Source organism: Lathyrus oleraceus, chromosome 4 (assembly GCF_024323335.1).
Source record: "Lathyrus oleraceus cultivar Zhongwan6 chromosome 4, CAAS_Psat_ZW6_1.0, whole genome shotgun sequence".
In the NCBI taxonomy this organism is placed as follows: domain Eukaryota; kingdom Viridiplantae; phylum Streptophyta; class Magnoliopsida; order Fabales; family Fabaceae; genus Lathyrus; species Lathyrus oleraceus.
In genome coordinates, this window is record NC_066582.1 from 97508505 (window position 1) to 97533494 (window position 24990).

Here is a 24990-nt window from a genome sequence, read left to right on the forward strand (position 1 = left end):
ATATCTTGCATGCTAGTTAGTTTTGAAAATAAAAATATGTTGTTGCTAGGAATCGAACAATTGACCTTTTGCGTTTTAACCTCGACTTTATAAATACTGAGGGGTAAAGTTCCCATTTTTCATGTCACTCTTAGTTACCTCGACATTGTAACCGAGGTGAAATCCATTTTGCATCCGACATATGTGTTATTTATAGTATTGATTGAAAATAGTCAATCCCTCATATAAATGCGGATTATGCTTATTTGGATAAACTTTATGGGTCAATTCTGGAATAAGAAATGGGAAAATTGGCCAAGTATACCCAACGTGCCTCGGCAGCTCTAGATCTTGGTGCAACCGATTATTGCAAGGATTTTTGGTGCGATTGCCATGGTGTTGAGAAGTAACATATGAAGGAAAACATCCATGATCTGAAGCTTCAATGGATCTGACACCTGCATGAAGCTCATGGAGCTTCTACCTCTCTCTCCAGGGTGAAGGATGCTTTGCTTCCCCTGAAGATCATTGACCCTTTTTCTGAGCAGATGGCTCAATTTGCGAGGACTGTGGAGATGAAAGATCAAACTTTAGCTGTTGTTTGAAGAATGGGACTTCTCACAAGGAAATAGAGTTCCTCCGTTCTCTGAATGCTTTCTTAGCTCAACAATGAGCTGACTGTACGAGTTCCACCCTTGAGGCGGTTTCACAGTCATTTGAGAATGCGTTGGATCAAATACAGTATTTTCACTATCCCTGACGTTTTCAAGGGAGAAAATTCGACCGAATCAAGCCGCCATGGACGAGAAGATTGTTTCTCTTAAAGTAGTATTTTTTTTTGTGTGGTACTTATTCGTTGGTACCCTATAATAGGAAATGTATGTTGAATACTTTTTTATCAAATGGAATGCCTTTGCTACCTATTTGAGGTGTTTTTGTATTATCCTGAGTGCATGACTCTGGATTTTATTTTTTTGCGAATGTACGAGGTCTTTCCTCAAAGTTAGTTGGTAGTCACTATGACAATAAAGGAAAGAATACAAATTTATTACTTTTTGATACCTGTTTCGAGGTATTTAGCATGATCGTGGATGCATAGCTCTAGATCTTTGTGAACATGTGAGGTCTCCCCCAAAGTCTATTAGAAGTCACTTGGGCCATTCCCAGCCAAGGGTCGGTTCAATTTCCCTTGACGGATGAAAATCAGGCCAGAGGTAGACAAATGACCAACCCACCATGATATCTAGAGTGGCTAGATGTGGACCGTGATTGCCTTCGCGGGCTTAATTGCTTTAGCCAGAAGTACAAAGCGTCCCTGACAACACCCCTGACTTTATGTAGGGAATTTGTTGCTTTAGCCAAATGTACAAAGCGTCTCTAATGACACCCCTGAATTTATGCGAGGATTGATTGCTTTAGCCGGACATAAAAAAATTCTCCGACATTACCCCTAAATTTTTTATGGGGAATTAATTGCTTTAGCCTGACGTACAAAGCATCTCCGACAACATCCCTGACTTTATGTGAGGAATTAATTGTTTTAACTGGACGTATAAAGCATCTCTGACAACACCCTGGGCATTATGTGGGGAATTGATTAATTTAGACGGATGTACAAAGAATCTCCGATAACACCCGTAACTTTATGTGTTACGAGTATTGATGTCTTTGGTCATACCCCAGATTTCCTGTTGCTATGCAAATTTACAAAGAAAAGAATGTCTTAGAAACATTACTTCATCTTGTTATTGTTTAGTTATATAATCATAGAAACATTACTTCATCTTATTATTGTATGCATGATACATGTTATGAACATTCATTTCCAAATATTTCAATTCATAACCATGGTGTGTTTCAATTTATGTGTTTAGAGTGACCTCATATTGATATCCTCACATGTATTTTATACTGTTAATATTTCATGTTTGCTCAAAAGTGTTTAACTTTATGTGGATGATATCATTTTTGGTTCCACTAACATGCAACTTGTCAATGAGTTTTCTAAGCCTATACAAGGTGGTTTTGATATGAGTTTCACAGGGGAGTTGAATTACTTCCTTGATATCTTAAATTTTGTCTAAAATGATTTGTTGCATGCACTTCATATACTTTTTCTCTAACTTTCCTTGGAAGTACAATCACATATGAATGCATCCTTCATCAATTCATAAGCAAGGTAATATTGTTTCATTTTCCCTCTTTGAAAGTAATACTTTTACTTTTGCATATTATTTATATTCCAAATGCTTGATATGCTTGATGTATGGAATATTTCATGAATGTTCACTTCCAAAAATCTCAATTGATGTATGTCAGTTTATATGCTTATAGTGGTTTATGCTATTCTTCTTCCATGCTTGAAATATGTTCTTGGTGCATAAGCATGTTATCTATTCCGGCGTGTATTATGTTTGAGCATGTTATAATGTTAGCAGAAATCTTGTTGTGTGTCATTTTTATGATAACATCTATGTTTTTGGTTTGAGTGGTGGTAAATATATATACCGCCTTGCTAGAACACATGTGTGTGCAATATTTCGGGAGCACCAAAGGTATATGTCACATAGTCATGTCACTTTATAGCAACTCAAGATTTTTTTATTACATTGTATCCTTCATCTTTCATGTTTGTTTATGGCAACCATGTTATATTGTTGCTTTATATGCTCTTATTTATGTTTAGGCATTCTTTTTCAATACACACATCATTATATGTGAGTGTCGTGGTATTGATGATCTTATCTTTGCAAACGCCTCTATGTGTTATATTGGTTTATGTGTGATATAAGATACTTATCATGGATTGCTTTGTCTCATTTTAATGTTGTCAAAGGGGGAGAAAAATTTGTAAGATGAAGTTGGGATACATATATTCAGAGAGAGCCTTCATGAAGACACTGAACAGTATGTGAGTGCAAATTTTCTTTAGATGTATTTTGTATGATGTCAAAACTAGGATACTTTAGCATTTATGTATATTGGACAGTATCCTCTGAGTCTTAAAGTGCATTTTAGTATTAGGGAGCATAAAAACATTTTGAAATAAGTTAAAAATGATTTGGAAAAGGTTTCATGCATCAAAAATAAGTTTTTATGGGAAAAACAACCTATGTTATGACTGCATAGGTTGACACATGTGCTACTTTTTTAAAGCCTGTAGCGTATGCTGACTGCATAGGTCGGCACATACGATTTTTAGGTCGGCTCATGTACTCCATTTTTAAAGCCTTTAGCCTCTGTTAGATACAAGTCGGCATATTACTTATACAGGTCGACACATGACTTATATAGGTCGACACATGCACCGTACATGCCAACACATGACTTTCACAGGTCAACTCATGCAACCAAATTTTCCAAAAATTCATAATTTTTCAAATCTTTTGCATTCCTTTTGCCTCCAAACATGCATGCAAATAAATACTTCATACATGCATCATTTCTAGTAAGATTTCTAGAGATTAAAACCTATACGAAACCAGAATTTCAAAGCATTCTCATAATCTTCAATCTTATTCTATGCATACACACAATCAAACTACACATAATTATTTTATGATTGGTGCCATCTAGAATTAGGGTTGATAACGTCCAATATAGGTTGATTGTACTATAAATTGGGTTGATATCTTTGAGGGTTTCAAATTAGAAAACTGAGTTGGGGTTTTCCTTCAAGATCATTTAGGATTTGAAGGTTTTGGACAATATTACGTAATCTGGATCCGATCGAGTGAAGTCTTTGAAGAACATGAGGTTCTTGCAAAGTAGTAGAGTGTGACGGTGGATCATATTGGTAAATCTTGGGTTTAAACAATTGTGAGTTTTGGATCGATCGAGTGAAAGTTTTAAAGAACAAGAGGTTTTTGCAAAGAAGTAGCGTGAGACGGTGAATTAAAGTGGCATTATTGGGTTACTTGGTCAAGCTTTGATCAAGGGAAGAAAAAGTGTTATACTCAACATCAAGCTTAGGGTTTGTGTGATTGGATGACTAGATTTCTCTTGTATAAACTTTTTACGAAGTAAGGTTAATTACACTATATCAATTCTAGTTTGAATTGAGGGCATACGTACCCATAGCGAGGTCGATTAGGGAACCGCGTAAACAAATCCTTGCATACTCTCTCTCTATTTATTTCTCTTTAATTTATTGTGCGATCAAGTTGTTTGGGTATTATTTTTGATTATATTTTGAAATTGGTGTTGTTAAGTTGATCACAATTCCTTAGGTTGTGATTGGATTTTAAGATCAACAATACCACATAAAGTTCCAAACAACATCGATTGCACACTAGGTGTTCGACAAATTGTCTCAATTGATTTTTTTTTTGTGAATTATCATTGGAAGTAAACTATCCTTGTTGCTTTGCATGAACTAGTTGTGATTAATTGTGTTTGATCAATTTGTGATTCATTATCATACTGTGATTACTATAACACATATCCGAGCTTCTTGATAGTGAGTTCGGTTAGACGATTTTGATCCGGGATACTTCCGCTTGCCATAAAAATTTTCAAAACTATTTTTTGTCAAAGTTTTAACTAGGGATCTATTCACCCCCTCTAGATCTAATCCTATCGTCTAGCACTAATGACTTTCTATTTAAGAATTACCTCTAAATATGAGAACCTTATCCGTTTCTTCTCAATGATACAACCCGTGATTTATGTTTACAACTCAAGAAACAATGTTGAATATTACAACTCAACTAGGATAACCCTCTATGCCAAGTTACTGAAACATAGAGGTGTACAAAAAGATTCAACACTAATCCGGTTATGGCATTAGCGTAGAATACAAGAAACACTATGTTCTCAAGGTTATAGACTTAACATCTTGGAACAAGGTTTACAACTCAATAAAAACTAAACTATATGCCTTATGATATGAAAGGAGGCGCTAGAGTGGTGCACATACAAAGACTCAAAAGATAAACCCTAACACTAAGGGCCTGTTTGAATTGATTTTCAAAAATTGTATTTTAGTTCTAAAAAATTATAAAACTAAAAATTTGTTTGATAATACTTTTCTGTCATAGAGTTTTCAAAATTAATTTTAGTATTCTGTTTTTAAAAACTAAAAAGTGAAAACATCTTTTAGATGTTTTTCTTTTCTATTTGGTGTTTTGAAAATATTTGAAAAATAATGATTTTTCATTAATGGCATTATCGTAAATATGTTAAACTTTTTATTTTTTATTTTGTTTTTGCAAGTTTGTGAATTTTTTTAATACAGCATCACGATAACAATGTTCTGGGTTTTTCTAATTTTTTTTTAACATATTTGTGAGCTTTTTTTTACTGTATCATACGTTTTATCCATTTTTAATCGTAGAAAAAAATCCACTTTAATATAGAACTCTCTCAATTGATTATTTTTAATCAAAAGTAAAATTTATAAAAATATATTTAAATTGGTAAAGTTTATCATTTTTAATATAGTCCATATTTGATGACTCATGAAAATTATTATATCTTTTATTTGGCATTATTTATTTAAAGTCTTAATTATATTTAAATTTTATTTTAGATCCCTTAATTTTTATTGGTTCTATGTTGCTCCGTTATATTACAATACCAAATACTTTAGTACTTTAATTTTTATTTTGATATTTTATTTATTTTAAAAATTACTGTAGATTCTAAAATAAATTAAATAACATTGGTTTGAATGTTATAAAAAAATTAAATTAATTAAAATAAATATATTATATATGAGTTTTGTTAAGATAGAGTCATTTTATTTTTAAACGAGTATATATATATATATATATTCAGATTTAAAATAGAAAATCTTAAATATTCAGATTTTTTATTAACTTATCTTATCCGATTGATAAAATTACATATAATTTTGGTTTGTATTAGAGTTATTTTACTATAAGACTTAAAAGATTAGATTTTAGGATCTTTAAGATATTCATTTTTTTTTAAAATTAGAAACCAAAAACAATTTCTCCAAACAAGTTTTTAAGTTTTTAGTTTTTAAAACGATTTTTAAAAACAGAGCTACCAAACCGATTTTATTCCATTAGTTTTTTTAAAAACAATTTTTTAAAATTGATTTATAAAATCATTTTTAAAAATAGAAAATCAAAACTCAATCAAACGAGCCCTAAATATCTTCAAAACTTGCACCCACAAAAGTGATGTTTGGGTCTCATTAAATAACTTTGCAATCCTAGGCTTTTCTTCTTGGATTTCTGATTTAATTTTGTTCAGAATAATAACAGAATCTTGTTGGATTTAATTTACTCCATAAAGTTCTCCAACAAAAGATATGGTTTGTTATTAATTCAGATTAAAATTTAAATCTCCATTTAAATCGATTTAATATCCAACAGCCAAATTGCATTAAAATAACAATAAATCTGATCGAATCTAAACCATATTTTCGCTCTAAAAATCCAAAAATATTGGTCTGCTGGACCATGCCAGATGTTGCTCTGCACATGTTGGAACATCGTGTTCCACATGTTACAACAAAACATCCAAACTAATCTTCTTCATAACTTGTAGATCTTCTGATGTATAGTGAATCTTGGATAGAAAAATACTGAACCACAACTACAATAGTTGTCAGATGTTGTATCATACAATAACACTTGTCTTGTTGATGGAGACTAGATGTTGTAACAACATGTTGGAACATTGTGTTCCACCTGTTACACCAGAGCATCCAAAACGACTCTTCTTCATATAAGTCTTCTTTGTAGAGTGGTTCTTAGACCAAATCTTCCTTAAAGGTACATCCAGTCAGATCTTCTTTGACTAAAACAAATCCAAACATTTTCTAGTTGATTTGGGATTTTCAACAAAAAGTTCTTCCTAAAAGAAAAGCTTTGTGTCATCTGAATAAGTCAACACCTCAAAACTATTGAAGGACATCATAAGACAGTCAAAATCTAAATCTTAAGCCTATTGTTTAACTAGTTTTGTTAAGCCCTTTAGCCAAACAACTCTTGTAACTAGTCCTGTCAAGCACTTTGGCTAAACAACTCTTGCTTGACTAGTTTTGTCAAACACTTTAGCCAACAACTCTTCTTGGCAACAAACTTAGATGTTGGATCATCTTGTTCCATATGTTACCTAAAATACATCTTGTACATATGTTTCTTTGCCTAATGCAACTAATCCAAAAGGAACAACAATAAGCTTCCGTCATCGTTGAGGATCCGAGACATGTCAAACTTCCCAATAGTGGTAATGATCACGAGGGGAAATTTTTAATTTGGGACTCCTGAGACTTTTAGTCAGTCTCGGGATCCCAACATAGGACGGTTAGAAATTTTTACAGATGTGTTTCCTTCATTATGGAAGACATCCATCATCTCTGAAATCTTCCATTTCATCATCCCTATGGATGGGAGATTTGCTTGAGGTGCCCTTAGTGTAATGGTAGCATATATGGGCGTTGGCCTTTGATGGCCTATTGGTTCTCCTTGTTTGTCCTTATGGTGGTGGTCTCTACATGGGATTTACCTCTAGGAGATTCTTCTCGGTCTCACTTACCTCCCATAACCTATTCACTCAACCGACCTCTCTTTATCCTTTCTTCGATGACATCCTTCACCTGGATGTAGTCATTGATGTTTTAGTCGTGACTTCTATGAAATTAGAAGTATTTTGATATGTCCGTCTGGGATGTCTCTGTGACGGGATATGAAGGTCATATCCCCACCTTCCAAAATTCAGTGTTCACACACTCTTGATAGATCCTCTCATGAGAGACTGTCAATTGGGGTGTATATTTCATACTTTCCTTACATGTTTTGGTCAAAATCATCTGACATCGTTGAGATTCTTCCCCATATAGATGACCAGAGTGAGGCTCTCTATACGCGGGGTTATCAAAACGTGTGGTCAATTTTTCCTCTAACATCATAAAAGGTTCGACCATAGTCAACATTTTTTAACTTTCCTCTTTCCCAAAATTTTCCTGAAAGGATAGTCACTCAGAAGTCCATTCTCAAAAATCCATCACTGTAGGCCTTCTTGAGCCCTGTCTACTTCAATAGAGACTTGAGTATATCGATTAATATACGATCACAAGCTTTCCTTCTTCCTTTGAATGATCATTGTTAGAGTAACTTTGGTGATACCTTGTTGCTTCTGGGTTGTGAACTGCGTCAAAAACCTTTTATGGAATTCCGCCTATGAATTAATGCATCCATCAGGTAAGTTGTTGAACCATAACCGAGTTGGTCCGACCAAGGTTAGTAAAAATTTTTGCACCTGGAAGCATCGTCGGCACCAAAGTAACTCAATTGCCTGTCGACTAGCTACTCGTGTTCATCAGGACCTCCCTTTCCACCAGATTCAAATATTTTGAGTGACTTCTCCATATACTTTGGAATCCTACTTTCTAGAGTTTGTACCAACAACGGGTACTTTGGCTGCACCTTATCTTGGCAAATTTTTACTTGATCTAGGGTTAAAGCATAACTTCCCTGGTCTTCTCCGAGACTCAGAGGGGGGAGTTTTATGTAATTTTTACCTCTGCACTGATTCTTTGACCGTTGAGCCTCCTTTTCCTTCGTCCCAACTGGTTCTGGTATCGTAACACGAGTGTTTCTTGAAACAACTTCTTAAATTGTATTCTCGCGGGAGGGAGCATTGTGGAGGCTTTCTTTAAGGCATTGAAGCCTTTCTTCAATAGCATTTGAGTTTTGTTATCGAACAATGTTAAACATATTGTTCGTTAACTCGTTGGCACCTTGTGTTCCGGGGTTTGCTTGTAGTCTACACTATAAATGCATTCTCAAATCATATTTTAAGCAACTTTCTGAGTGAGATTCAGTAGTGAAGGTTTGAGATTTAAAATTTAAGTATGATAATGGGGCGGAGCGAGAACAATTTTTACCTTCTAAATTCAAATACGAATTCCTAAACAATTCTCATTCCCGCCCCAAACTCTAACGGAGATGGAGAATTAAAATTCAAACTCGTCGTCCCAAACAGGTTCGAGTATCACCGCTACCATCTATTTAGTGAAATTAATTTTTTTATTAAAAATATTTATTTTTTTCTAAAATAAATTACATTATAAATAATAAAATAAAATAATTTTTAAAAATTTCATACATACATTTCAAATATTTTAAATGATAAATACAATCAAAATATTGACCACGTATTTATATTCTAAATTATAAAAATTAAATAATAAAGTACATAATAAAATAAATGGGCGAATTCAGGATAAGTTCATATGGTTACTAGTATTCCCATTATCCGATCCGTCAGAATATTTTATTATCAGATAAAATTCAAACCCAAACTTAAACTACGTCAAAGCAAATTCTCCCCTTCAAATCTGAGACGGATTGTCATGTTTAATATTTTTTTTCAACGTCGCAAATTCGTGGCAATAATTTTTTATATTTATTCAAAAAATTTAAAAATAAAATATTTAATTAATATTAGTTATAAATTAGCTTAAAATGTATCCGTTAGAAACACATATAAAGTTTTACAATTGTAATCATTTTTTTTTCACTCATTCAATTTTAAAGTTCATATACCTCTTAATTCATTTTTCTATTTGTTGGCCTCTATCATGCTTTTCTACTTGTTGATATCTCTAATGTGAATCAATATGGCTATTAGCATATAACTTATAGTTTTTATTTTTTTGTGGGAAATTCAAAACAGTAGTACTTTCTATCACGTTCGTTCTAGTATTTTATTTATTTAGAATGAACAAATAATTTAATAACAACAAATCATATTCATAATAGTTCTAAGATTTACGACATCCAAAAATAGAAAGGTTAAAAAACTGTCTAAAATATACTTCAATCTATAGCCGATTATAGTAAGATTCAACTGCTTAAAAAACTATTTGGATTGAGTGTTTTCACTGTATATTATCTCTAGAAATATGAATAAGAATAAGAACAAAAATGATTTTTTTTTGGGTCAAAAACCTATAATACACTATTGCAAAATTTGAATAAGTTCATAGTAGGCCCAATAGAATTTCTTTTCCATATCAATGGAATCTCGACCATGCTAATGAATAGACACCTGGTGAGAGGTGACAAAGACAACTTCATTAAGGTAAAAGGTAATTACTTTTTATTCAATCACTTCATATTAAGGTAAAAAAGAAAGGCTACAATTTGTGACTCTTGAAGATATATGATACCATAATGATCTTGACAAATAATTCACAAAATACAAAGCATATATGCCCCCACATTTATATAGTATTTGTCTTGTTAAGAAAGCCAAATAGAAGAAAAATGGACGTGGCCAATTCTCCACGTCTTCTCTAAGATGATATGAACCACATTTGTGTGTTTTCTTTTTCCCTAAGAGGAACTTTCTCATTCACATTATGAAAAATAGAAAAATAATATCCACACATGAACTCTTATTATGTCAAGTGAATACAATCTTCACATCAAAAAACAGTATACATATTATTAGTATAAGGTCAAGATGTACCATAACGATGGAAACTTCTATAATACTATAATCTTTCTTTTCTATCCGTTTTCTATTTTGTTTTGTTTTTTATTCAATTACAAGAAATTGTACACAAGCATGATACTTTTTTATTTTTAAAAATCTAATATTTTTCCTATATACTTTAGTTTTTTTACATGACACTATTTTTTATCTTTATATATATATATATATATATATATATATTATAATATATATATATATATATATATATATATATATATAGATATATATATATATATATATATATATATATATATATATAATATATAATATATATATATATATATTAGTTTTCTGTATTTTTAGACCTAAGTACTAGAAGTTAATGTTTACTACCAAATATTCATTAATATTAATATGTTTTAAAGTAAAATAGGAGATTAGGTTTGTTTGTAATTAAAATAACATAAAAATAAGGAAAATATGAATAAAGTTTAGAAAAAAAATTAGATTTTATCAATTAATTATTTCAAATAAAATTTGCTTACATGATTTCAAGTTTTTTAATTCGTCCTACCTATTACTCGATCTAAGTTTGTGTTACTGACCAACGGCATGAGATTTATTGAATTTATTGTTATTTTTGCATAACTGATAGATTTAATAATATTGTGATTCAATTGTGGTTTAAGTAAAAAATATATTTCTAATATTTTCAAAATAAACAATTTTAGAGTTTAATTTTGAAAAAGTATTGACTACGAAAATAAACGTCGACATACAAATTTTCATATATTTGCGACACTAAGAGTACTTAAGAAAAAATAAAGACTAATTTATTTCCAAACACAAGATGAACTTAGATTCTCATGGTTGTTGTAGCTTTCAAGAAGAATTAGAAGATGAAGAGAACATCAAAGCTTGATTTCTCTAAGTTAGAAGCTTTCGCCTTACTCTAATATGTCAATTGCCTTCTTGAGTATTCTTGGATTTTGTACTCGCAAAAAGTATAATGAGTGTGACAATCTCTAGTGGATAAGGATCATGAAAGACTTTAAGGTTGTCAGGGTATTGGAATCTAGTTCACGTGAGGTGAGAAATTGTCATATGCGTATATTATTGTTATCGTCTAGATCCTCCTCTCGTAGTGTTGTGGTACTATCGTATTTATAGCCCCCAAGAATTTGATTCGAGTGAACTGAGTCTCCCTAGGATGTAGCAGCTTCCCCAAGAATGAGTGGTTAATTCCCTAGAATCCAAGATGTGTAATTAAGTCTCACGGTTTCCCATATAATAACGGTTGACCCGACATCTGCTCCACACATGATTGTGCATTATGGGCGGAAGAACGAGCGATACATTCAGGCAAGAGGCAGTCAAACCAAAGTGAATAGTGCTCGAACTAAATAAAGGGTGACTCTGGAAGGGACTGAGCGAACACCTCTTGCCCTGCCCCTAGGGTCTCTCTCAATATACCACTTCACAATCCCTCAAGCACGAGGGCTCGCAAAGGCCGAAGTGTTTTAACCTCAGACTTATCTTTGGACCTTTCTGAGGAGTCTCGTCGAAGTGTTTATTCTTGCCTTTGGATCTCAAAGTTTCAGATAATGTTACTATGTGAGGGTTGACTAAAAACTCTCTTGAGGAGATTTAGTAGAGTCCTTCATATGAGACTTTAGTTAAGTATCTCAAGCAAGACTTTGTCTAGTCCCTCAGGTGATACTTTAGTTAAGTCCCTCAGGCGAGACTTTGTCTAGTCCCTCAGGTGATACTTTAGTTAAGTCCCTCAGGAGAGACTTTGTTGAGTCCGTCAAGCGAGACTTTAGTTGAGTCCCTTAAGCAAGATTTTATTGATTCTCTCAAGGGAGACTTTGTCGAGTCCCCCATGCGATACTTTAATTGAGTCCCTTAGCCAAGACTTTGCTAAGTCCGTCAGACGAGACTTTATCGAATCCCTCAGGTAAGAATTTAGTTGATCCATCAGACAAGACTTTTTCAAGCCACTCGGGCAAGACTTTAGTTAAGTCCCTTATAGGGTGATCCAATCAAGCATTTCTTGGGGTGAGTTTAATTCTTTTCATTTTGCACGTTATATGGTTCTCTCATTTTCCAAGACCGTTTGCAACCACGCTTTTCATGGGATGATGTTCAAGCCTTTATGTGTTTGTTTATGAAATCTTCAATGTTATGTCCTTTCCATCATTTTGGGTGAGGTCTCCTGTTGAGGTGGAAATGATCTCTTTGTTTGGCGCTAATTGAATATTTTATTGAGACAATAAAGATCTTTTCTAAGAAGGTTCAATGTCGTGATTACCCCATAGGGAGGCAAGGATCTTCATCTGAAAGTCCATCAATACAATTACCCCGTATGGACATAAATGATCTTCATGTGGGAGCCCAACAATATAATTACCCCGTAGGACGACAAGGATCTTCATGTGGAAGTCCAAAAGCATAATTACCTTGTAGGGCGGCAAGAATCTTCATGTGGAAGTCCAATAATATAATTACCCTATAGAGCGACAAGGATCTTCTAATGAAGTTCCAACAATAAAATTACCGCTTAGGAAGGAAAGGATCTTCCTATGGAAGTCCAACAATATAATTACCCTGTAAGACGGAAAAGATCTTCATGTGGAATTTTAGGAATATAATTATCCCGTAGTGAAGAAAGGATCTTCCTATGGAAGTCCAGTAATATAATTACCCTATAGAGCAGAAAGGATCGTCCTATGGAAGTCCAATAATATAATTACCTCGTAGGACGAAAATTATCTTCCCGTGAAAGTCCAACAAGATAATTACCCCATAGGGAGAAAAGATCTTCCTGTGGAAGTCCAGTAACATGGTTACACCATAAGTGACAAGGATCTTACTATGGAAGTCTAGTTGTATAATTACCCCGTAGGACGGGAAAGATCTTCTTGTGGAAGTCCAATAGTATAATTACCCATCGGCCGCATCCAGCTTCTTCTTGATTCCTTTCAATATTACCTTATTAGCTGACATTTCTTATCCATTCGCATGTGGGTGAACGACAGATACAAATTTTATTTGCACCCCCGTGTCTTTGCAGAAATCAATTGCGACAACAATGGTGAACTGCATTCCATTGCCTGTGATGATGATTCCCGGTAAACTGAACCTACACACATGATATTTTGCCAATAAAAGCGGCAAACTCTCTCTGCTATTATCTTGGACACAACTTCTACTTCTATCCAATTAGTGAAGTAGTCTACTCCAACGATCAGGAAATGTAGTTGGCCCAGAGCTATAGGAAAGGGCCTCAGAATGTCAACACCTCACTGATAAAATGGTCAAGGCGTTCATACGGAGTGGAAGGATCAGCTGCTGCATGGTGTAGATTGTTGTGTCTATGGAATTTGTCACATTTATTGATGAAATTTATGTTGTCTTTCATTAATGAGGGTCAGTAGTAATCTGTTCATAATAGCAGGGCCGACCCTGAGCAAGGACAAGACGACCTTTAGCTCAGGGCCTCCAAATTAAGAGATCTCATTTTGTTTTAAAATAAACAAAATATTTAGTTAATATTATAATAAATAAATTATAAAATAAAAAATAAAAATAAATTTGTCAATGGCCTAGTTGAAAAAGAGCAAATTTGAAACATAGTAGTAAAGGTTGTGGGTCAATCCTCTTGAATTCATTTTTTCTAATTACTCTTGAATCCTCTTGGGTTCAATCTTCTTTTTATTTTATAATTGTTCATTTTTTATTTTTTATTTTTTATTTGTAATTTTATTTATTAATTGTTTAATGATCTTTTAGAGACACTAAAATATAAAGACATTATAATAATATTTTGAGAAAGACTCTTTTCAAGTAATTAAAATTTTTTAGTTGTATGAATTTTGTTATAGTTTAAACAATACTTCGAATTTTTTGTTGTTTGATTTGGTTGATATATAATTGTATTTTTTATATATTATTTTAAATTATTAAAATTATATTTATTTTTAATTTAGACATTTTAAAATTAGAATAGGGTTTTCAGATTGATTGAGTCGATCATGGATAATGACACTTGTGATTACGTTTAATTAATTTATTTTTTAAAATTATTATCATCATTGACGCGTTTTATTTGACGAATACATGAATATTTTTTTAAATTGTATTTTTTTTACTAAGAGTCCATTTTTATTATTTTTTCTAAGCCTCTAAAAAATCGAGACGGACCCTGCATAATACTCCCTCCGTTCCTTTATAAGTGTCACTTTCTTGAGAAAAATATGTTTCTTTTTAATTGTCACTTGCTAAGTTCAATGTAGTATTAATTGCTCTTTTGTCAAAATTACCCCTAGATAATTATTACACAGAGAGAAAGTAAAATGAATATAATATATAATTAAGGGTATTATAGGTAAAAGAAGAGTTACTGTGTGAAAAGTAACAACAATGATTAGATTTCTTGGTATGTGTAAAAAGTCAAAAAATGACACTTAAAAAGGAACGGAGGGAGTAACTTATAGGCCAAAGTTCGCCCGCCAATATGATTAATACGAGCTCCCGAATGAACTTCAGCCAAGACTAGGTTGATCTCGTGTTTCCCCATGAATCTTAACATGAGACTGAATATTCCCATTTTGTAAAGCTTTCATAACATAAGGATGTATTTTGATGCACTCTTGTAGGTTTTCAAGAATATTTAGCATAAGGTCGTTCTTTCTTTGTTAATTTCATCATTTCATACATATTTTTAACAATTACTTGCTTTTACATATTTTGAGTCAATGTTATAAATACTTAGCAGTATAATCTAACCACACCATATTTTTTTTAATTTTATTCAAGTCTTATAGATTATCACTAATACATTATACATTTACTTGATAGTTAGTCATCTATTATATTTTTCATAACATTTTGAACGTTTTAAAACTTTCTTCAGTATGGGTCAATATTTGACATGTTATCAAGAAATATTGCAAAGGATGATAACTTTTACTTGTGACTAACTATATTAAGGTTGATCCTACTACTATTTATTATTTATTTAGACTTATGAAAAGGTTGTTGAGGTATTCAGGTCAGAGGAGGAAGTAGTTATAGCTAATGTTGATGTTGACGAATACAAGGATTTGGAAAAGAAGTGAGTGTAGTAAAATCTTTTTATTTGATGAATACAAGAATATTTTTTAAATTGTATTTTTTTTATTAAGAGTCCATTTTTATTATTTTCCCTGAGCCTCTAAAAAGTTGAGATCGACTCTCCATAATAGCTTATAGGCCAAAGCTCGTCCACCAGTACGATTAATGCGAGCTCCCAAATGAATTTCAGTCAAGACTAGGTTGATCTTGTTTTCCCCCATGAATCTTAACATGGGAGTGAATATTCCCATTTTGTAAAACTTCTATAACATAAGGATGTATTTTTATGCACGCTTGTAGATTTTCTTTGCTTTTAACTCTCATTGCAACAACTCACCTGATTGTAGATAACGAACTATGGGTGTCATCCAGCCACGAATCAGGGAGACATCAATAACATTCACAACTGCTATGTTGAAATAAAATGACTCAAGTACCTACATCATTTTAATAGATTTTTTAAGACTTTTAGTCTTATTGCAATATCAACTTTTTTTTATTATCGTCTCTACGTGGGCTTGATGTTTACTTTAACTATTCAATGTATTTATAAAAGCTGACAATTAATTTGTTTGTAGATAAAATAATATAAAAATAAAGAAAATGTGATAAAAAAATTAAGAAAAGATTTTGATATTAAACTTTGGCAATTGATCACTTTAAGTAAGTTCTTGATTGACATACGTTTTCACTCTAGACAAAAGATGTGAGATCTGTTGAGAATGTAACAAGTGTGAGTAGTGTGGGTAATAGTCTCACATTTGTTGGAAATGTGGAAACTTGAGCATTTATAAGTGAGAGAGTTCACCCACCTATCACCTTAAGATTTTGGGTGAATATATGGTGTGTCTCTTACAAAGGTGTCTCTCTAAGAAGAAGAAGTCTCACAATGTTCAATGCTCCCTGGTGTAAAACTCTTCCAACACATGGCATCATGAGCCTTTGGTTCGAAAGAGTTTGTGGAAATAAGAAGAACTTTCACTTTAGGGGGGCATTGTAGGCGTCACAGGGGTGGTGAGTAAGAAATATTCTGTATGGTACAAGAGTAAGAACTTTTACTTGAGGACAATAGTCTCATATTGGTTGCAAATATGGAGACCTGAGCATTTACATTTCTTACTCGATTAATAAATTCATCAGTATTATAATCCAGTACTGATGAACAGTTGTGAATTTTCTTACCCTACTCCTAACTATTAAAATACAAACCTTATTAATCTAAGGTACTTTAATAGAAAACCTAATATTAGAATTTTTTAATTAAAAAGATCAACTTCTAAAAATATTTAGTATCAAATTGATATATCAAAAATAAAATTTCATATTATAAAGACTAATCTAATCTCGAATATAAAAAGAATTTAACTACTCATTGTTGATGTGGATTTCTAAAAAAAAAATGAAAGATAAAAAAATATATCAACCTTGATTTCTCTAAATTAGAATCTTTCATTAAAGTTCAACCAAAGATTCAACAAAATTTTCTTTCTTTATATTTTTTTTCCGCATTAGCTCTCAAAATCTTACACCAAAGAGAGTTATTACCTTTTCCAAGCTACCATTCTAGATTTTAAAAACAAGCTTGATTAATAATTTCAAATTTGTCAATCTCATAATCCATTCCAAATTAACCACATGATATCTCTTCATCCTTTCATTCTACCTTTTTTGGTTTTCAGATGAAAACCCTAGCAAATATATTCTTTTCTATTCTAGTTTGTTGAATACATTTAAGAGACGTGTATGCAATTTTCTCTTATCTTTTATGTCATTGAACTTATTTCCTAATATACTTTTGAATAGTTTATTTATATACTAGGGAAGTTATACACTATGACTATAGATTGCATATCTACATTCTCACTACCAAGTATATACAAGTTACAAGTTAGAAGTGACATCCTATATATACGTCCAAATTCAGCACAATTTTAATATCATCATTGATCAAGTAACAACAAATTCACATTTGCCACTGATTAAGACTTGCTGATGCCTACCACATAACTACTACTTGGACACAAAACTTGTATCAGACAAGATAGAGCACAAGTTTTGGATTATTAATCCACTACACTTATGCAACTTACATCTTCTACCACACATTCTTTTCACATACAAGACTCATACTTATATTAATAACACTCGATAATATCGTAATTTTATCAAATTCACTGTGATTGGAAATATAAATATTCAGTCCTATCGTAATTTTGTCATGTTCACAGTGATTCAAACGTCAACTCGATAATAAAAATCCTAAAATTTGAAACCATATTACCAACATACTAACATTTGTTTGAATCCTAAATAGTAATATCTATGTAGAGGTCACGCCATATAGCTCCAAAGTGTAGCAACAACTCGAGTGATGAAGTGACAAGTGAGTGCAATGGTTAACACATGTCATAACATAATTTAAAAAAATCATTTTTGTCTTTTTTTTCATAGACTCAATAGTGTTTCAAAAGAGGCACCACAACTCAATCATTGAATGTTGGAAAGTTTAACTTTGAAGGTTTACCCTCAACGAGTTTGATCAACACTGAGTGCTTGAATTGTTTTAGACATGTAATATATGTCCCCTCATTAAAATTACATGATATTTATATACATGTTCTTTGTCTTATTTTGAAATTGTGAAAGATTAGGGAAAGAAAGCTTATACATGAATACATGATGGTTTGGTTGAAGAAACCTTACTAATGGTGACCAGGATTTTCCGGTAAAGATTCATTCTTCAACAAAAACAAAAACGATAGATACTAGTAAGGTGGTCAATTAGGATTTTTTCGATAAAGAATAGTAAAAAAAACGATAGATACTTGTAAGGCGGTCAATCAGGGTTTTTCAGTAAAGATTTAGTCATCAACAAATACAAGAGATACTAGTAAGGTGGTCAATCAGGGTTTTCTAGTAAAGATTTTGTCATCGACAAATACGAAAGATACTAGTAAGGTAGTCAATCAGGATTTTCCAGTAAAGATTTAGTCATCAACAAATTCGATAGATACTAGTAAGATGGTCAATCAAGGTTTTCCAATAAAGACTAGTCATCGACAAAAACAATAGATACTTTGCACTAACAACATACTAGTAGTCATCAAAAAATTTATCATGCCTTGCATCTGAGTAAAAGTTAAAAACATTTTCAAATGGCAATCCAATTCTCCAAAATAATAGTGTATCATTTGAAATTGAAGCCAAGTTTTTACACTTGATTGACCCGGATAAAAAGTTGGGTGGACTAGAATTCGTAAAACCCTCAAAATATCTATTATATATATACAAATTAGTAAAAAAAAGTTGGCACTGAATTAATGTGACAACAAAAAATATACCAAGTATTAACATTTTTTCACTTTCCTTTAGTCACTTTCTTCTATGGTCTTGTATACAAAAGTTGGTCAAGTTAACACCTAGACATCATATACGGGCAAGCGCTCTGCGATATAGTTGCGGCACATCGGGCACGTCTTACACTTCTCCGAGCATGAGCTGCAGTTGTTCATCCATGCAAATAAATTAGCATAAGGATGAGCTATGAATGAAATGTAGCAAGTTGTTTCATTGATCTTCATATACTTTTATGTTATGTTATTCTTACTTGCAAAGGACGCGGTGCCTACATGGGAGCAACACGACAGTTATCTCTCCTTCAAAACAAATTCGGCACAGCACTTTCTCCTGATACAAACAAGATATGAAACATGTAAGTTGGTCGAACTGCGTTAACAAAGATCGATCGTGTTCATTGTCTTTTCCTTTCGTTTCTCTTTAATCTTCTGTACTGGTAGAAGTTAGAGTTTTTACATTTTTAAGTCTTTCATATTCCTGTTGGCTGTATTTTGTAATTTCCGTCTGCTCGCCAAGAGCAGCCTGGAGTCTCCACACCTGACATTACAAAATTTCATGCGTGTCAATGATGAAAATCAGATAGTTCTTGTGGCTCAATGAAAACTTTCGCGACTAATATTGAACATATGAGTGTAATAGACTACACTTATGCAGACTATTTCAATCATACTACTCTACATGTCGGTAGACATGAACAGAATCCACCGTAAAGTGATCTATTTATGTTGTCGGAACTGTCGTTACCTCCTCGGCAAGATCCCTTTTAGGCATTTTCTTAACAATCTCAGGAGGGTAACCATTGAATGTATTATACCTGTGCATTGAAAAATCAAATATGAGACGACATATAAATCACGTATATTCTGACGGTACACACTTAGATTGTAAATGAAAGGATGCTTACCCAGACGCTCCCTCATGGTACAATCGGGCCTGTTCTTCCCGACTTCCTTCATCGATTGACCACCAGCCTAATAATCTGATTTCATGAATTGTCAGATCACATTTAGTTCAAAAATGACATGCATATGGTATTCACTTTTTTCAACCTTGGTTTCAAGCTATTCATAATCATATTCGTATTCTTAACGTATAACTAAGCGGTTTTCATTCAAATTTAAGAAAACTAGCTGGTGAATAGAATACAGTAATCAATAATCAAGGATTAATTTGATTTGAGAAACAGCTAAGGGACTAGATTTTTATATCGCAACATGTGCGATTCATGTCAGATTGAGTCATAAAGCAGCCAAGGAGTTCAGAATTGAGTCATAACAGAGTAAAGATTATGGGAATAGAATGAAAATTTTATATCAGACCAAGAAACGTATTTCAAACCTATAATTTTCTCTAGTAATGATAACAATAAAGAAGATTAATTACCGAGAACCATGGTGCAAGAACCCCAAGCAATCGTAAGCTCTTGAAGAGAATCTAAAATAAAGTCCTCCACCAGCTCCGCTTCGTAGAAGAAGCACGAGTTTCTCCACAAATTTAGATGCAGATAACAGCACGCCAACACCTTGCAGTACAAAAAGGGGAGAAAAAAGAACGGCAAGAGATAAATTTGCAGCAAATGCAGTTGTTCCCTGAAATGCAAAACAAAACAGCTCAGATTTCCAAATACACTAGGATTTTCCGAGGTCGGCTAAGCACACAATTCAGCATATCATCGTGTACCTCTAAATGCATGCAGAGAAGAACCTGAAATACAACAATCGGCACTTTCATGAAATGACCACCTATGTCTTGCAGGCTACATATTCTCGCCTGCCGTTGATCTCCTTCTGAAGAAACCATTAAACCACTGTTCAAGTCAAGATATCTAACTGTAGTAGTAGTAGTAGAAGAACTCGGTTCTCTGGAACTTCTATGAATGACAGGATTCGACCACTTTGTACATACAAGAAACGCAAAGCACTCGGCAATACTGCACGAATAAGATACGAATAATTCAAAGTCAACAATCTAATAAACACAAAGCTAATCATCAAAGTACATTTCAGTGCTTAAGATAGAAACTTACCTGAAGTTAATAAATAAGTCCCACCAACCGAGAGAAGCTACACTACCTGTATCACACATTATCATTTTTTTATATTAAGCACAACATTAGTATCACGAGATTAAAAACTGATAATGACAGAATTTCCAAGGAATATATGAAAAGAAATATCCATCTATTGAACAGTAGAAGAAAATGAGTTACCGTTCAGTTTTAGGAGTGTGAAAACGGTAGCAGTAATGAAGAAAACCATAGAGATGGCAACCCAGAAGTGCTACAATAAACAGAATGAAAAGCATTTTTAGTGTAATCAAGCTTCAACAAAATGAGAAAATGGAAGTGGAAGATCAAAAGAGTTACATGTAAAGCCTTACAGGAAGAGTTTCCCATATTGCTTCATCACTCATGCTTTCTTCATCCCCTGGCATTAGAGCTCTACACATTCTGCATAGATAACAAACATTGAGATTGGACGGCTCCACATTTATCGCTTCATAAACAAAGCATACCACAACAAACCCATTGTGTGCATCAATGATTGAGATCTGAATATTTTCAAGTAGATAACGAAAAAAGACAAACAATCCAAAAGAAATCACCTGAAATTGTCAATGAGAATAATGATTTCAAATGTTAATAAAGGAAGGAACACAATCTTCAGATCTACTGCTGCAAAGCCACGAACTGTGCACGAAAAATAAAGATACGTGTTGAATTGATTAAAAGATTTGAAAATTATTAATTATTACGAAAGCACAAAGGCATAGAGTAGAAAGGTACCATATAAGCTCTCGAGATATATACAAAGGAGCAATTCAAACGCAATAAGCAATGGCGTTGCGACAACGGCATGACACGGCGCCCACTGTTACAACATAGAAAATTAGTATTGTATTTACTTGTCATAATAATCATTAACAAGGGGAAAACATGATAATAGTAATTTGTAAAAGAAAAATGAAATAAAGATTCAAAATACTAGCCAAAGAAACAATACAAATATTCTACTGGCCGGATATCCACAATAACAAAACAAAAACTCAAAACAGAAAATTGTCTCAAATTTTAGTTAAAAATCTAAATCACATTGGCATACATGTCGATTACGCGGAGCTGAGGGCGCAGGTAATGAAAACCTTCCTCGAGCCACAACGCCATGGAACATCCAAAGAGGAGAAAAAATCATCCTGTATATAAAAGGTGAAGTCAGTAACATGTTCTCAGAATCCAATATACACTGCAACTCGCCACAGATATGTACATATTGTTTCCCTATTTCTAGCTAATGTGAATATCCCCTTTCCCGATTTCCCTGCATATATTTCTTGATTCCAATCTGGAATTGAAAGGGGTAATTAAAATAGTGGTGGTAATTGAATAATTAGGCGAGAGCAGAAAAGAGATAGGAGACATTGCATGTGATTATACCAAACAAACCCTACATATTTTCCAACCAGACACTGATTTGTGTGACATCATGAACCATTTGTCTCCAAATAGAAGATAGAAAAAGCATAAAAACGAAAACTTTAACCGAATTGAAGGCAAACAAAAGGAAAACTAACCACCAAGAGGAAGAGATGTGATGATCAAGCTTGAGAAGGAGCAAGAGAGTGAAAGAGACGAGAAAAGTGTGGGCGGCGAGTGCCTGCGCTGATTTCAACACCCTACTCCAGCTCATGTTGTGAAGAGAAATGGTTCTGAAACAGGAAAGTAAAAGGAAACATGTGAATTGTTGTTGAATTAACAACAAAACCATTCCATACCTTAATTGTTCTTGTCCTAGTACCTGGTTTCTTTCAAGTTACAACCTTGGAATAGAGAGTGAGTCAATTCAAATTCACGTCAAACAAACACGAACCCAATTCTACCCTGGTCCACCCAAACCAACGTTGTTCCTCATTTATTTCTTTTATTTTATGTTAATTATTATATCTACCTTCATTCATTTTAATTATTCAAACTAATTTTTTACTCCACAAATCAATAAGCGGTTTTAAAAAATAATAATTATACACATTCATTATAAAACTAATATGTTTTACTAAAATACTATTATTAATTAAAATTAAATAAAATAAAAATTAATAAATAAAAATATAATATAGTATAAAAATAATAATAAAGATTAATTAATATTATAAATAAATAATTATTTTAAAACACAAAAAGTACCGATAATACTTTTTATGATAGGCAGGAGTACTACTTTAACTCTAAATAAATAATTTTTTTTTTTAATATTTTATTAATTTATCATTGAAAACATTGATTTATTTAAAAAATATTTCTTTTCATTTTTAAATATTATTTTTTAATTATTTGGTATAATATTTCATACATTCAACAAGAACGAAAAAGTAATATGTATTTGCATACATAAACACATAAAATCTAGAGGACAGGACGTTGTATTCGCTAATTCCTATAAAATAAACAAATATTATATAAAAATATTAAATTTTATAACATCAATCTAATTTATTAACTAAAATAAATAATATATATATATATATATATATATATATATATATATATATATATATTATCATAAATGAATAAAAGACAAGGATTCAAATATAAAGTTGTTTGTTTTTCTTGTTGTTATTTCATTATTTACTCTTAAAGATAACAAAATATATAAATGCATATTTTGAAAGAATTTATGACAACATGGGCTCTTCAAGCTTTGATGATGTCTTCATCTTTTAATTCTTCTTAAAAGCTACAACAACCATGAGAATCATCTTGTGTTTGGAAATAAATTAGTCTTTATTATTTTTCTGTAAGTAGTCTTGGTGTGGTAAATATATAAAATTTGTTTTGAGTATGTTGTCGTTCTTATTTTCGTATTCAATACTTTTTCAATTTTAAATTCTAAAATTAATCTTTAAGACCATTTTTTTTTACTTAACAAATATGATATTAATTAAATATTAATGTTTCAAAATTATACTTTATCTGAATAAGCCAAATTTATCTCACTTTTGTTTTGAGATTTGTGATTAAATATAGTTTATATACAATCCTTACACACCTCAATCAAATGAGGAGATTTTTCTAAAGGATAAAGTTTTTGAGAGTTTTCACATCAAAAATAGACAATACATTGTAGTCGATTAGAATATTGGTGTTAGAATGAGGGGTCATGCCCACATGCTTGCACCCTGCCCCTTGGCCTTGATTGGAGAAAATCGTTCTAAGATGGTCAAAATAGTTTCATGTTGCATGAGAATTGAGACTAAGGGTGATTTATATACAACACTTATATAATTCAACCTAACGAGACACCTTTTATAATGGACAAAGTTGTGATGGTTCTCACGTCCAAAGTAGAAAATACGGCGTAGTCGCAGTGACATGTCTTAACGATACCCTTTCACTTTCGAACAAAAAACAAGCATATCAAACTCTCGTTCTACAAGTATGAACAATGGCTTGTATAACAATTGTTTTGGCCCACTCGCAAGGCCCACGACGAGAGGCCCAATACCATGTATCGCATGAAAAGATGCGTTTAACATGTGAGACTTCATCCAAGTTAAAGGTACGAAATTCCGATCTCTAGCACATTTACCATCGTTTGATATGATCGAATGGTCACACACATAAGATGTTGGATCTCATAGACTGGGTATTAACCGTTTGTCTTACATAAAGTACAACACACGTCATTTTAGATATTATCTCATTCACACACTCAAACTACTTTCTCACTCATTCACTAACTTGGATGTTAGAGTGCTAACATTGTAAATTCAGCTTTGTTTCGTTGTGTTGAAAGTTTACTCCACCACATCGGAATTCAAGATTGTTCGATTTACATCAATCTCTGATTCTAATACAAAATAACAATAATGTAATTTTTTAAAACAAAATTAAGAGGATTTGATCTATCTTCTCACCTTAAATTTTCATTATAATTTCTTTTGAAAGTTTTAGTAAAAAAAATTAATTTATATTGTTTACATATTTGTAGAGATAGTCAATCCATTAGAAACAATCTTAAGTATATTTTTTATTCTTGATTTGAGTTGATTCACAACAATAATTTGAATATTTTTTTTCTTCATATTTTTACACTTAAAATAGATGATATATTTATTTTTTAATGA

The 24990-nt window shown here is 32.2% G+C and overlaps 1 pseudogene; it reads right to left on the reverse strand.

Moving 5' to 3' along the window:
- Positions 1–18680: 18680 nt before the first annotated feature.
- LOC127073644 (uncharacterized) lies at positions 18681–22826 on the reverse strand (annotated as a pseudogene).
- Between the last annotated feature and the right edge of the window lie 2164 nt (positions 22827–24990).